Source organism: Pimephales promelas, chromosome 21 (assembly GCF_988280905.1).
Source record: "Pimephales promelas chromosome 21, fPimPro1.hap1.1, whole genome shotgun sequence".
NCBI classification, from domain to species: Eukaryota; Metazoa; Chordata; class Actinopteri; order Cypriniformes; family Leuciscidae; genus Pimephales; species Pimephales promelas.
The window spans coordinates 17,639,536-17,649,452 of record NC_142789.1 but is presented as its reverse complement, the minus strand read 5'-3'; positions in this window follow the sequence as shown (position 1 = coordinate 17,649,452).

Sequence of the window (9,917 nt, the reverse complement as noted above, 5' to 3'; positions counted from 1 at the left end):
AAGATGGCCAATGTAACGTGCATAAACTTAGCCACAAGTTAAATGAGTAGTTCGCTTAAAAATTAAAACTCTGTCAACTCTGTCATCATTTACCATCATGTTGTTTCAAACCTGTGTTAATTTCTGTCTTCTGCCGAACAGAAAGGACAATATTTTCAAGATTGTCAGTAACTAGACAGTTGATGGACCCCATTGACTTTCATAGTAGGAATAAATACTATGGAAGTAAATGGGGTCCATCAAATATTTAGTTACCGACATTCTTTAAAATATCTTCTTTTGTGTTCAGCAGAGGAAACAAATACACACAGGTTTGAAATAACTTGAGGGTGAGTAAATGAAAACAAAATTTCCTTTGAATTTTAAAAGGTTAGTTCACCCCAAAATGAAAATTAAGTCATTAATTACTCACCCCCATGCTGTACCAACCCCGTAAGACCTTCGTTCATCTTCAGAACACAAATGAATATATTTTTGATTAAATTTGAGAGCTGAATCCCTCCTCCATAGACTTCCTAAGGGACTAGCACTTGACGGCCCATAAAGTCATTAAAGAAAATGTTTAAACATTCCATGTGCCTACAGCGGCTCTATTATAAGTTTATCAAGCGACGAGAATACTTTTTAATGCGAAAACAAATAACGACTTTATTCGACTATTCCATTACTTCCTTATGGGTCTTGAAACGAGAATTGAAGAGATTTCCAGAACGCATGCGCGAGAACTGAATTGAGGACGTTCTTCTTCGACTACTTCTTGTAGTCGAAGACACCCTTCCATCACCGACACCCTTCCATCACCAACAAACCTCCCACCTGTGGAGGTTTGTTGGTGATGGAAGGGTGTCGTACACTGAACGCAGCAAGAAGGAGATGCGAAAGGGCTCCAGTCTCCAGATCTCAGGCCACGTGATCTTCCGCTTCGGCAGGTCCCACTTTGTCCAGGCACCTTGTGCTCCAAGTTCGACAGCCTTGGACATGCGCCTTTCTTCCTCCAGGTGTCGGACCTCGGCTTGGATCATGTCCCTCCTTTGCCTTGGGTCTGCTTTACCCCACTGCTGGAAGTGGGTAGACCCGAGTCCTTGTCTCCCTATGCATGGGTTCCCGATGATGTCCTTCAGCTTCAATGTGCTTACCGCTTGTGCCACTGATGTGTCAGCCGCCCATTTGCGTCCTGATCTCGTAGTGACGCCTGCTTTTCTGACTTTTTCATCAGCGGAGTCTTGGTACATCATCGCAACCCGGCACTTTGCCACCTTGAACTCTTCCACCACTGATGATAGGGGTAGCTGTACCTGACCAGACCTGGTATATAGCCCAACTGACGTAAAGCTTGGTGGGATTCCGAGCCATTTGTGAAGATGTTTATTCACTCGCCTCTCGACTACTTCCACTGCTGTCATAGGTACTTCATAAAGTGTCAGTAGCCACATCAGTCATGGTAACAGACCATTGTTGGAAGAGCCAGGTCTTGAACTTCCCTTGCAGACCTGACCTCTCGATCTTGCTCAGCCATTCATCTGCCTGTTTCTTTGTCCTAGAAACGTTGCATCTGTCGGTCAAGGATGCATCGTACCATTTCCCTAGGCACTTAATTGGGTTTTCCTTAATTGATGGGATCGTCTCCCCCTGTACTCGCAACTGGAACTTGCTGGTCACTTTCCCGCTTCAGATCACCATACTTCTTGATTTCCTTGGTTTAAACTTCATCCTAGCCCAGGTTCATCATCAAGTGCCTTCAGGATCCATCTTGCTTGCACATGGGTTGAAGTTGTTATGGTAAGGTCATCCAAAAAGCCTCTTATCGGAGGTTGGATGCCGGACTCCATTGTTGGCCCTCTGGATTCCTTTCCTGCAGCTGTTATAAGCAGGTTCATTCTCATGACAAACAGGATGGGGGAGATGGTACAACCTGTCACAATTCCCTTTCCAAGGTCCTGCCAGTGAGTTGTAAACCGGTCAGTTTTGAACCGAAGTTTAAATCCTCCGAAGTAGCTGGTAATTATACCCCTGATGTGGTGGGGGATATGGTAGTGTTCCATAGCCATATTAATGAGGCCATGCGGGATTGAACCGTATGCATTAGCCAAGTCGAGCCAGACAACCGTTAGGTTTTCTTTGTTCCCCTTGGCCTCCCGGATCAGCTGGTTGAGGATGCCCGTATGTTCCAAGCACCCAGAGAAACCTGGAATGATGCCCTTCTGGATTTATGTGTCAACATATTTATTCTTCACCATGTAGGTAGTCATCCTTTTTGCCAGGACAGAAAAGAATACCTTGCATTCAACACTTAGGAGAGAAATGGTTCGGAACTGACTGATATCGGAGGACTGATATCCATACGTTATAAACAAGGTGGAATGAGACCAAGTTACTTCTTGTTGCTGAACAGGTAAGATAATTCATTATTGCATGTAACAGTTAGACCGCAGTATCAGTAACAGCAGTATCAGTGTATTTTACTGAAAATGTAACGTTATAGACAATCGTTCTTCCATACGTTGATAGATGGCAGTGCAGCATCTAAGGCCACCTATATTTAGTTTATTTCTACCAAATGCACCTTTAACACAAAGTGCTAGAGTCTAGGGTTGTGACGGTGAGGATATTTTCTCACCGGTTAATTGACGTGTGACAACACCGGTAATACCGGCAGGGGCTTTTAAATCGCTAATTTAAAGGCAAACGTAAAATGTGCACGTTTTCACGGGCATACATAACGGTGTGGTAGTGTGGGAAAGAACTGTTTTGTTATTGTGCCCTGAATATGCGCTAGTTTGAAAACGAAACTAACTTTTGATTGACAGACATGTGATCTGACCATCTGAAAATCCACCATTTTTGTCCGACAAAGCAGTCAGGAGAATTAAAGATTAATGTCGGTGGAACTTGGCTTTATCAGGCAATCTGACATGACACATTAAAGAGCCACAAAACAGTAGGCCTATTTATTGTTTGATTTTCTTTGACTGACCAAATTTGAAAGTTGAGACTGTTTAATATTAAATATTACCTGCACGGTCCTGTCTGTCAATGCGTTGTCAGTGTCCTCTATTTTTCACTGCTTGAGAACATGGGTTGAATCCGAAATCGCCCCCTAAACCCTCATTTACTAGGCCTATTCCCTACATTAGTCCACTAATACTGTTCACTTGAAGGAGTGAATGAGAAGGAGTAAGTAAAAACGAGTGAGCGAATTCGGCCGTTGCTGACAGAGACGCGATCTGACGCGTCCCATTTTCTCACAAATCTCTACGTCCGTTAAATCTCTACGTTCATTTAAGACTGCTCTTATGGACATTTTGGCATAATTTGTGTGTTATGGTGGTTTGTTCAAGCCCGAAAGAGAACTTGATACCAACGCGCGTCTTTTCTGTGGGTCGTGTGTGTTAATAGGCAGAATTTAACGACTACTGCGTCATTGCGTTCAATATTTTTAAGGCTTTAAACTTTTTTTTTGTTTCACATGCCAACCGCGGTGGGCATGTCGTGAAACCGGTGTTGCGACTGAACACTGGTAACACCGACTAGCGTAGCAAGCCTACAAAGTCATGTTCACTCACTGCATGAAGGGACTCATTTTCACTACTGAGATGCAAGAGGCCGCCAGTTGACGAGAGCGCGAGCCTGTCGTGTGATACGAGAGACGTGAAAGTAGCGCCGATTGTCTTGGACGACGGCGTATATTAGGAAATAATCGGAGTCAATAATAGATTCCATAGACCTTAATAAGAGCAGCCATAAAAGCGAGGCTAGTATGAGGGATAGACTTATTGTGTTTTCAATGGAATCAGTTGTAAAAAAGCTTTATAAATGCTCTTACTAGATTACATTTTACATGGCTCATGTTTTTGTTTTCTTTGAAAGACATTTTTGCAGTTTTGTAGTTTCATCAGCAGAAAAATTAAAAACATAAAATAACAGCACAATCCCTCACAGCCTAATTTTTATTCCTGTAAAAAATCAAAGATGGCGATGCTGGGAATAAGGTCTATAGAGCCACATAAAAATGACAATATACTGTAACTTAAATCCAGTCCCACAATGTGCTGTAATTTTAATAAAGCAAAAGCTCCAAACAAAGATGAAACACTTTCTGAAATAAAGAAGAATCAAGAATGTTTAGCTTTTCTGCATGAAAGCATGTTGAGCGAACCACCTCAGCAGTCCTGCAGTCAGGCAATGACCCAAAGGAGAAATTACATTTACTGAACCGGAGAACGTTTCCACCCCGGTGAGCCGGTGTGAGTCTACAACCACTACAGTTTCATCAGCAAGAATCCAGTGCCTTGGGCCTTCCTCAGCAAGGATCTCAAAGGATCAAAACTAGCACACTGTTGCAACATCGAAAGGCTTTGAGGAAAGAAGTTCACATTTATGTGCTTCTTTAAACCCTGTGTCCATTACAATGGATATCACATGTCAGCCCCCTTATTGAACTTCTGGAGCATTTCACCTAGTTTAACGCCATCCAATTAAATGCCAGTAAAGCTCTGCATGTAGTAATTATATAAAAAAAACCTCTACATTGAAGAGAAGCATGGCAGCACTTCACTCCAAACACAGAAGCAAGCAACATTTTCTAAGGTGTATTTACATTTTGTATATATTTTTGCCAGTATTTCATAGTTTGCATGTAAAATAGAAAGATTGAACTTATTAATCGACTGTAGAATTGCACGTTTTAAATCAGGATTTTTTTAAATGTGTCTGTCCATTAGAATGGACAGTAGGTTTGAAAGCCTGTTACTGAAGTCACATTTTCAGTGATGCTGATTGAAATTTCTTTGATATATATATTTATATATATATATATAACAGTACAGATACATTTTTGAAACTTTTTCATGTGCAGAATATACAGTTCTGAAATGCTTGAACATATAGCTGATGGAAATATCTCAGATGTTGACTTTATGTGGTGTAATGAGGAAGATGGAGATGTAAGAAAAATATCCATATTCAAAACTTTATAAAGTAAAATAACTTCCGGCCAAAAGAACATATGGATTTGACTTAAATCTAAAGCGCAACTTAAATATGAATATTTTAAATATTTTATATTAATATAGATTTTTTTATGGATAGATGCACTTTTATCATGGATAGATGCACTTTTATGATGGATAGATACACTTGTATCATGGATAGATGCACTTTTATGGACTTTCAAAACAGAAACAACCATTTACAGCCAATATAAAGCTTGGAAGGGCCAGGACATTGTTTTATATAACTCTGATTGTTTTCGTCTGAGACAAGAATGTCATATACACCAAGGATGGCTAGTGGCCAGAGTGATTAAATCATGGGCTAATTTAAATTTTTGGGTGAAATATGCCTTTAAAGGTATAGTTCAACCACAAATTATATTTGTCATCACTTACTCACCCTCATGTTGCTCCAACCTGTATGAGTTTCATACCATTTTTATGTTGGACACCATCCCACTTGCAGTCTATTGAATGGGGTTTGGGGTAGTATATTTGATAGACATTTTAACTAAAGTTCCTGTCGTGATAACTATTTTACTGCACTCTGCACTTTACTGCACTTTTTCCAATCTTCTCAAAACTCTGGATTCTGATAGAGGGCCATGAGACTTAGACCTGAGTGCAAAAATGGAGTCTGTCATAAATGCTACAAGGGATCTCAATATCTCACCTCAGGAAGGGTCTAGAGACTCCATTTTTGCTCTCAGGTCTAGGTCTCATGGCCCTCTATCAGAATCCAGAGTTTTGAGAAGATTGTAGAAACTTGTTTTTTCGCCCGAAAAAAAAAACCCGAAAGGGGTACCACTGTCGTTTTTTTTTTCGGGTCGAATTTTAGAGTTTTGATATCTCAGCTCTGGAAGGGTCTAGAGCCTCCATTTTTGCACTCAGGTTTAAGTCTCATGGCCCTCTATCAGAATCCAGAGTTTTGGGAAGATTGGAGAAACTTAATTTTTCACCCAAAAAAACAAAAAAAAACAAAGGGGTACCACTGTCGTTTTTTTTTTTCGGGTCGAATTTTTAAGTTTCGATATCTCAGCTGTAGAAGGGCCTAGAGCCTCCATTTTTGCACTCAGGTCTAAGTCTCATGGCCCTCTATCAGAATCCAGAGTTTTGAGAAGATTGGAGAACCTTAATTTCTCCCCCCCCCCCCCCAAAAAAAAAAAAAAAAACGAAAGGGGTACCACTGTCGTTTTTTTTTTTCGGGTCGAATTTTTGAGTTTTGATATCTCAGCTCAGGAAGGGTCTAGAGCTTCCATTTTTGCACTCAGGTCAAAGTCTCACAGCCCTCTATCAGAATCCAGAGTTTTGAGAAGATTGGAGAAACTTAATTTTTTGGCCAAAAACGAAAAAAAACAAAAGGGGTAACACTGTCGTTTTTTTTTTCGGGTCGAAATTTTGAATTTCGATATCTCAGCTCTGGAAGGGTCTAGAGCCTCCATTTTTGCACTCAGGTCAAAGTCTCACAGCCCTCTATCATAATCCAGAGTTTTGAGAAGATTGGAGAAACTTAATTTTTCGGCCAAAAACGAAAAAAATCGAAAGGGGTAACACTGTCGTGTTTTTTATTCGGGTCGAAATTTTGAATTTAAATATATCAGCTCTGGAAGGGTCTAGAGCCTCCATTTTTGCACTCAGGTCAAAGTCTCGTGGCCCTCTATCAGAATCCAGAGTTTTGAGAAGATTGGAGAAACTTAATTTTTCGGCCAAAAACGAAAAAAAACGAAAGGGGTAAGTAACACTGTCGTTTTTCTTTCGGGTCGAAATTTTGAATTTCGATATCTCAGCTCTGGAAGGGTCAAGAGCCTCCATTTTTGCACTCAGGTCAAAGTCTCATGGCCCTCTATCAGAATCCAGAGTTTTGAGAAGATTGGAGAAACTTAATTTTTCGGCCGAAAACGAAAAAACAAAACAAAAGGGGTAACACTGTCGTTTTTTTTTCTGGTCGAAATTTTGAATTTCAATATCTCAGCTCTGGAAGGGTCTAGAGCCTCCATTTTTGCACTCAGGTCAAAGTCTCGTGGCCCTCTATCATAATCCAGACTTTTGGGAAGATTGGAGAAACTTAATTTTTCGCCCAAAAATGAAAAAAAAAAACGAAAGGAGTAACACTAATGGTTTTTTTTCGGGTCGAAATTTTGAATTTCGATATCTCAGCTCTGGAAGGGTCTAGAGCCTCCATTTTTGCACTCAGGTCAAAGTCTCACAGCCCTCTATCATAATCCAGAGTTTTGAGAAGATTGGAGAAACTTAATTTTTTGGCCAAAAACGAAAAAAAAAAACGAAAGGGGTAACACTGTCGGTTTTTTTTCGGGTCGAAATTTTGAATTTCGATATCTCATCTCTGGAAGGGTATAGAGCCTCCATTTTTGCACTCAGGTCAAAGTCTCACAGCCCTCTATCATAATCCAGAGTTTTGAGAAGATTGGAGAAACTTAATTTTTTGGCCAAAAACGAAAAAAAAAAACGAAAGGGGTAACACTGTCGTTTTTTTTTCGGGTCGAAATTTTGAATTTCAATATCTCAGCTTTGGAAGGGTCTAGAGCCTCCATTTTGCACTCAGGTCAAAGTCTCGTGGCCCTCTATCAGAATCCAGAGTTTTGAGAAGATTGGAGAAACTTAATTTTTTGGCCAAAAATGAAAAAAAACGAAAGGGGTAACACTGTCGTTTTTTTTTTCGGGTCGAAATTTTGAATTTCGATATCGCAGCTCTGGAAGGCTCTAGAGCCTCCATTTTTGCACTCAGGTCAAAGTCTCAGAGCCCTCTATCATAATCCAGAGTTTTGAGAAGATTGGAGAAACTTAATTTTTCAGCCAAAAACTAAAAAAAACGAAAGGGGTAACACTGTCGTTTTTTTTTCGGGTCGAAATTTTGAATTTCAATATCTCAGCTCTGGAAGGGTCTAGAGACTCCATTTTGCACAAAGGTCAAAGTCTCACAGCCCTCTATCAGAATCCAGAGTTTTGAGAAGATTGGAGAAACTTAATTTTTTGGCCAAAAACGAAAGAAAAAAAACGAAAGGGGTAACACTGTCGTTTTTTTTTCGGGTCGAAATTTTGAATTTCGATATCTCAGCTCTGGAAGGGTCTAGAGCCTCCATTTTTGCACTCAGGTCAAAGTCTCACAGCCCTCTATCATAATCCAGAGTTTTGAGAAGATTGGAGAAACTTAATTTTTAGCCCGAAAATGAAAAAAAAAAAAAAACGAAAGGGGTAACACTGTCGGGTTTTTTTTGGGTCGAAATTTTGAATTTCAATATCTCAGCTCTGGAAGGGTCTAGAGCCTCCATTTTTGCACTCAGGTGAAAGTCTCATGGCCCTCTATCAGAATCCAGAGTTTTGAGAAGATTGGAGAAACTTAATTTTTCGGCCGAAAACGAAAAAAAACGAAAGGGGTAACACTGTCGTTTTTTTTTTTCGGGTCGAAATTTTGAATTTCAATATCTCAGCTCTGGAAGGGTCTAGAGCCTCCATTTTTGCACTCAGGTCAAAGTCTCACAGCCCTCTATCATAATCCAGAGATTTGAGAAGATTGGAGAAACTTAATTTTTCGTCCAAAAACGAAAGGGGTAACACTGTCGTTTTTTTTTTCGGGTCGAAATTTTGAATTTCAATATCTCAGCTCTGGAAGGGTCTAGAGCCTCCATTTTTGCACTCAGGTCAAAGTCTCGTGGCCCTCTATCATAATCCAGAGTTTTGAGAAGATTGGAGAAACTTAATTTTTCGGCCGAAAACGAAAAAAAACAAAAGGGGTAACACTGTGTTTTTTTTTTCGGGTCGAAATTTTGAATTTCAATATCTCAGCTCTGGAAGGGTCTAGAGCGTCCATTTTTGCACTCAGGTCAAAGTCTCACAGCCCTCTATCATAATCCAGAGTTTTGAGAAGATTGGAGAAACTTAATTTTTCGGCCGAAAATGAAAAAAAACGAAAGGGGTAACACTGTCGTTTTTTTTTTCGGGTCGAAATTTTGAATTTCGATATCTCAGCTCTGGAAGGGTCTAGAGCCTCCATTTTTGCACTCAGGTCAAAGTCTCACAGCCCTCTATCATAATCCAGAGTTTTGAGAAGATTGGAGAAACTTAATTTTTAGCCCGAAAATGAAAAAAAAAAAAACGAAAGGGGTAACACTGTCGGTTTTTTTTTGGGTCGAAATTTTGAATTTCAATATCTCAGCTCTGGAAGGGTCTAGAGCCTCCATTTTTGCACTCAGGTGAAAGTCTCATGGCCCTCTATCAGAATCCAGAGTTTTGAAAAGATTGGAGAAACTTAATTTTTCGGCCGAAAACGAAAAAAAACGAAAGGGGTAACACTGTCGTTTTTTTTTTTCGGGTCGAAATTTTGAATTTCAATATCTCAGCTCTGGAAGGGTCTAGAGCCTCCATTTTTGCACTCAGGTCAAAGTCTCGTGGCCCTCTATCATAATCCAGAGTTTTGAGAAGATTGGAGAAACTTAATTTTTCGGCCAAAAACGAAAAAAAACAAAAGGGGTAACACTGTCGTTTTTTTTTTCGGGTCGAAATTTTGAATTTCAATATCTCAGCTCTGGAAGGGTCTAGAGCCTCCATTTTTGCACTCAGGTCAAAGTCTCGTGGCCCTCTATCATAATCCAGACTTTTGGGAAGATTGGAGAAACTTAATTTTTCGCCCAAAAATGAAAAAAAAAACGAAAGGGGTAACACTGTTGGTTTTTTTTCGGGTCGAAATTTTGAATTTCGATATCTCAGCTCTGGAAGGGTCTAGAGCCTCCATTTTTGCACTCAGGTCAAAGTCTCACAGCCCTCTATCATAATCCAGAGTTTTGAGAAGATTGGAGAAACTTAATTTTTCGGCCAAAAACGAAAAAAATCGAAAGGGGTAACACTGTCGTGTTTTTTTTTTTGGTCGAAATTTTGAATTTCGATATCTCAGCTCTGGAAGGGTCTAGA